Below are 6597 nucleotides of genomic sequence, written 5' to 3' on the forward strand. Positions count from 1 at the left end.
GAGAACACCGCTATACTCGCCGCTCAGAGGCTACCGCAACAGCTAAAATTTGCTAATTTACCGACAGCCGTCCCGCTACACTTACAGACAACAGTTTCAGCGAGCCGGACGCATAGTTTTACTCCCGTCCGCTTCGCTTTGGTGACGCCAGGCTCTACTTATAGTCGTACGACGGCATATGCACCGTTGGAAACTCAAGAGGGGACACCACTTCATGACAGCTTTACACGGATTGAAGTCGCAAAACGAAACCCAACCATTTATGATATCGGACATCTTGTACATCCTCCCACCAATTTTCTCGGGGGCGGAGGAAGCTGCACGATTAGGCGTTTTGAGCAGACGAAGTATTCGACGACCTTTGGGCACCGTCATGATCATATCAGACCATGGCTTCGGTCCTTCTTCCGTTAACAAGCGTGACAAGATGCGTTTTAGTTATGAATACCGCACGCGATTATTCGCCGCCAACACGTAGTCCCCCTTTTCGACCTGACTCGGCTGACCGTACTAGCAACTATCGAAACCCGTGCCGCCTTTCCCCATCACCACTCCACAGGGCGGTGTGACCCCTTCGACCTGTATTGCATGATCCCAACCACCCGCCGGAAAACTAAGTGCTGCAGTTTTTCGGGGGAAAACTTCTTTACACAAAAAACTGAAAAATCCCAAGCAACGTCCATAAAACATGTTGTCAGTGGATGTAGAAGGTATACTTTTCGCTGCCCTCGTCAATACCGGAGCTGCTGTATCAGGCATAAACGAAGATTTGTGTGCGCATCTCCGAAACGTTCGAACTCCGTACAGCGGACCTTTATTGTGTGGAGCCAAAGACGATATCATTGAGTGATCTGGGAAGTGCAGTGTGCGTGGTTTTAAATACGGTATTTGGCATCAGATTGATGATGATGATGGTTAGAGTTTTTGGCGCAAGGCCTGCTGGGGCAAAGAGCGCCAAACAAAAGTATCTAAAATAAAATAGTGGCTACTAAAGCCACAACAACAATAAAATCAATTAACGGCAATGGTGATGGCTGGTGTATATGGCCAGATTTGATTATGCGTGATAGGAAATGAGGTTTAAAAAATTCACATCTGACAAGTACTCACACACACGTTTAACAGAAAACATGGCATCGTCACCCAGAAACTGAGATGGATGTAGGGGAATATGTTGTCTGTAGAGTTCTCTGAAGTGTTTGTGTCGTGTTGTGTGAAGTGCCTTGCATGTTATTAGTATGTGCACTACGGATAGGGCCTCTCCGCACCTGCCGCACTGGGGTCTAGGAGATCCCGTCAGCAGATACGAGTGCGTCGCATGGGTGTGCCCTATCCGCAGCCTTGCCAAGGCGACTTCTGTGTGTCTGTTGTGGGAGTCAGTTGTGTACCGTCCCAAGTGTGGCTTTATTACGTGTAGTTTGTTGTCTGTCTGTTCGTCCCAGTGTGTTTGCCATGTTCTGCGCAGGTGTTGTTTTATGTGAGGCTTGAGGTCTGTATATGGTACGCTTGTTATGTCGACAGTGTTCCTGAGTGCAGCAGCACCGGCCCTCTCGTCCGCCAACTCGTTCCCAGCGATCCCAGCGTGTCCTGGGACCCAGCAGAGGAGCAGCCGATGCTTCTCCGCATACACCGACATTATAGTGTTGAATACAAGATTAATTATGTGGTTTTTGGGGGGTTTATGCGATGATAATGCGCGAACAACACTCAAAGAATCTGTGTAGATGATAGAATTGGGAATATGATTTTCAAGGATATGTCGTACTATCAGTAAAATTCCGTACGCTTCTGCTGAAAAAATTGTTGTGTGCACGCTCATGGTTCTGGCTGCATTGAAATTTGGACCATGAGCAGCGCACGACACCATAGTGGAGGTTTTTGAAGCGTCACTATAGAATTCAGCACGTGGGTATTTGAACTGCAAAGAAAGAAAGTGCTGAAGTATTGCAGCTCGAGGTACCCGATTTTTGTCAAGCTTTATAAAAGAAAGGTCACAGGACACAGGGCGAACTTGCCAAGGCGGTAAAATGTTTAAAGAGGATGACCTGTACACGTCCAAAAACGAAGCACTCAGATCCGAGGCTCGCTCTCTCGCTCGAAGTGAAAAAGGCGGAGTAACGGACGGGCGATTTACAAACAGCACAGATGTGGATGTATCGTTAAGGACAGGATAAAAAGGGTGGTTATTCTGAGATGAAATTTTAAAAGCATAAAGTAAGTCCATGTACGTTCGCTGGTTCTCAAGGCTCCACTTATTACATTCAACATATAGACTCTCGACAGGGCTAGTGCGAAAAGCACCCGACGCAAGCCGTAGCCCCAAGTGTAGTACTGGGTCAAGCATTGGCAATGCTGTTTTACTCGCCGACCCATATACCACACTGCCATAGTCCAAACGAGACCCAACCAAAGCAGCATACAGCCGCAGTAGGAGTTCTTTGTCAGAACCATACGAATGGTGGGAGAGAACCTTCAGGATATTCATTGTTTTAAGACATTTTTGTTTTAGTTGTTTCATATGAGGGATAAAGGAAAGTTTTTTATCAAGAATTATACCAAGGAACTTGTGTTCTTTTTTGACCGGAATCGAGACACCATTCAGTTTGATGTCTGGATCTGGCCTGATCCCACGCCTTTTGGAAAACACAACACAAGTGCTCTTGACTGGGTTGAGCTTAAAACCGTTCTGATCTGCCCAGCCTGCTAGTTTGTTGACACCAAGCTGGACTTGGCGTTCGCAGATTGACATATTGCATGATTTAAAAGATATTTGCACATCATCTACATATATTGTACAGGAAATGGTTCGTGGCAACGCCTTTCGAAGTGAGTTCATCTTGACAATGAACAATGTGCAGCTCAAAACGCCGCCTTGAGGCACGCCGTTTTCCTGCAGGAAAACATTTGAAAGGGCAGTGCCAACTCTCACACGAAATGTTCGCTCTGCCAGGTAGCTATGAAGTGTATTAAACATATTTCCCGAGACACCGAAGGCTTTTAGGTCGCAAAGTATCCCGTATCGCCAAGCGGTATCGTAGGCTTTCTCGAGATCAAAAAACACCGTAGCACAAAACTGCTTATGGACAAACGCATCCTTGATATACGACTCAAGGGCGACGAGTTGGTCGTTTGTGGATCGCCCCACCCTGAAGCCGGCCTGGCAGCTCTCGAGAAGACCATTGAACTCTAAGAAGTACACAAGTCTCCTGTTGATCATCTTCTCGAGAAGCTTGCCCAGGCAGCTTGTGAGGGCGATGGGTCGATAACTGGCGGGAGAAGAAGGGTCCTTACCCTCCTTCAGGAACGCCACTACAATAGCCTCCCTCCAAGATTTTGGGATGTGCCCCGAAAGCCATATGTTGTTGTATAGGTGTAGGAGTGTTTCAAGAGTGTCTGTGTGTAAGTTCTGTATCATTGTACATGTAATGTTGTCTGGGCCTGGAGCTGAGAGTTTACACGTGCTCAGTGCAGCCCTCAACTCATTGAGTGTAAATTCAGAATTGTAACCATATTTTGACCTGTTATTGCAATGTAGGGACTTCTTTTCACAGGTATTTTTATGTTTCAGGAAAGTGTTTGTGTAGTGTGCAGAGCTGGAAACGTGTTGGAAGTGTTGTGCAAGAGTGTTAGCCTGGTCTTCGACTGTGTCCCCTGTTGTACTGACCAGGGGCAGGCTATGCGTATGTTGTCCTTTAAGTTTGCGTATTCTTGTCCATACCTTATGTGCATCGGTGTATGAGTTAATGGATGTACGGAAGGTGCGCCAACTCTCTCGTTTTGCCTCACGGCGCACACGTTTTCCGAACGCCTTGGCCCGTTTGAACAAAATGAGGTTACCCGACGTGGGGTACCGACGAAGGATACCCCACGCCTTGTTCTGGGCCTGTCGCGCCCGCCTACAGTCCTCATTCCACCACGGCCTCCGCTGGTTGCGCGGGGCTCCAGAGGCGTGGGGAATGGACTTTTCGGCGGCGTCGAGGATGTGCGCCGTGAGGAGTTGGGTAGCTTCTTCAACGTGTAGGTGTCCTATGGATGAGTGGTGTAGTTTGGATGTCTGTGTAAATGTATTCCAGTTAGCTCGTGCTTCATTGAACCTATTATGGGAAGATGCACTGCTTGGGCCTTTACCTATGTATGTGAGTGAGGTGGGGAAGTGGTCACTGCCATATGGGTCAGTTCCCACTCCCCACTCGACAAGAGGAAAGAGAACTGCGGAGCCAATAGCCAAGTCAAGACATGAGTATGTGTTGTGACCTATGTTATGGTATGTAGGCTGTTTATTGTTGAAAAGGCATGCTCCAGAAGATGTATAGAATTTTTCTATCAGGCGACCTCGGGCATCCGTTCTGGAAGAGCCCCAAAGAGAGTTGTGAGCATTAAGGTCGCCTGTAAGGATGTATGGTTCGGGCAGCTGGTCAACCAGCGCCTCGAAGTCGGAGCTCGTAAGTGAAACATCAGGAGGAATGTATATGGAGCATACCGTTATCAACCTATTAAATATTATTAAGCGTATAGCTACACCCTCAAGGATAGTGTTCAAGGTGACAGGGTGGCATGCTAAGGATTTCCGGACGATTATGGCCACACCGCCAGAAGAGTGTGTGCAGCCATCCCTGTCTTTCCTGTATACCCGGTAACTATTCAAGAAATTTGTGTGTTTAGAATTCAAATGTGTTTCCTGAACACACATTACACTTGGCTGATTGGTATGCAGAATCTCATACACGTCGTCAAGATTATTCAGAAGGCCTCTGCAGTTCCATTGAACTATATTTTCTCTTCCCATTATTTAGTGTGAGAGCTACTGGAGTGTGTATGTTTATGTGTCGTCTTTCGGGGCTGTGACTCTTGGATTGGGCTTTTTGGGCGGCCTATCTGAAGGCTTGGACGTCGGAGGCCGCTCCTTGCGCTGCGTTGCAGGCAAGAACGGCACGACATCCATCTCGTCATCCGATGTCCTGGGTGTGCCCGTCGAACCGGGCCCCCCGGACTTGGCCCCCCTTCGGGAGCCCTTCGTTTGAGCCGCCACCGCCGGTGGTGTCGGAGGCACCAGAAGTGGCACGGGCGGTGCGGTGGCGGTGGGAGCCGGTGCGGGGCTCGTGGTGTCCATGGCACACTCCAACGCACTGGACGATGGGGAGGCACGGACGGGAGCGGCACCGGTCCCTACGGAAGAGGTTGCCACCACAACCGCTGCTGCCTCAGCAAGCGGCGTGGTGGCGGGTTGGGCGGCCAGAGGCAACCCAGGGGGTGGGCGGGGGCGGGACCAAGTCCGACTTGCGGTACTGGGTCCCCGCCGAAACCAGACGCCGCTCCGCCCCCCGTCGAGCCGCGTCGGCGTACCTCCCCAGGGGGAAAGAGGCGAACCTCTTCCGCGCCTCTGGGAAGGTGATGTTTTCTGTCACTTTTAGATGGATTATTTTCTTTTCCACTTGGAATTTTTCACACTTCCTGGAGTAGGCCGCATGAGGGCCCCTACAGTTTGCACATGTGAGGTTGTCAGAATTGCAATTGTCAGTGGGGTGGTCCTGCGCTGCACATTTCGCACAGGTAGTTTTGCCGCGGCAAGAGGTTGTGCTGTGCCCGAACCGCTGGCACTTAAAGCAGCGGCGCGGGTTCGGTATGTACGGTCGAATAGAGCATCGGATGTAGCCTGCATTTATATATTGCGGAAGTGTCGAACGGTCGAAGGTCAGGATAATGTGTTTGGTTGGGATTATCTTATCATCAATGCGCATCGTAATGCGCCGCACAGCTGTGACGCCCTGGTCCTTTAAACCTTCAAGAAGGTCGGAATCTGTTTCTGAAAGGAGATCCGACTCTGTAATCATACCCTGGGAGCTGTTCAGGCTCCGGTGGGGCGTGATCTTGATGTCCAGATCATGGATGCGAGTTTGGGGAAGAAGTGTGCGGGATTGTTTTTTATTGTTGAGTTCGACAAGGATTTCTCCTGTCCTGAGCTTTTTGGCTTCATACTTTTCACCTAATGTGATTTGGAGAAATTTCGAGACAAGGAATACCGACAGTGAAGCGACGGGTCTCGTTGGGTCAGCTGACTCGATCACAAGAAAACGAGAATAGTTATTCATGTTTGTTGAAAGGACAGTTGTTGACAGAGGTGGGAATGAAACTTCGGTGCGGCCCATTTTCGGGGGCCGATCACGTCTGGGGGGGGGGGGGTTTAGAAAATGCCATATATCATAGTATAGAAGCAGGGAGACGGGGGTACTTTCTTCCACAACCTTACCCTGATAGCTGAGGAGGTCCCGGAGCTCCCTGCCTGGTAAACAGACAGGGAGCCCATCCGCCGGAGCTTGACCTGGGCTCCGACGGCCACCGTTAGAGGTTTCTACCCTTCACCTTAAAAACACATCACCACGGTTGGATCCAGCTTATGTTTGGGGGCTCGGGGTCCGCGGTATCGCCAGTACCGTCACCAAGATTGCTCAAGGTGCCCCGTGCGGGGTGGCATCAGATTCAGTGTGCGGTTATCTTTCCCTGCGCCCGCGAACTTATCCTAGTGTGGGACTTTCTCAGCTCAGTGGGCGCAGTAATATCGTGTCGTCAGCCGGAAATACATCTTTCAGAGGCAGGGTA

This window comes from Haemaphysalis longicornis, unplaced genomic scaffold (assembly GCF_048455015.1).
Source record: "Haemaphysalis longicornis isolate Haplotype H1 unplaced genomic scaffold, Haemaphysalis longicornis Haplotype H1 scaffold_3, whole genome shotgun sequence".
NCBI classification, from domain to species: Eukaryota; Metazoa; Arthropoda; class Arachnida; order Ixodida; family Ixodidae; genus Haemaphysalis; species Haemaphysalis longicornis.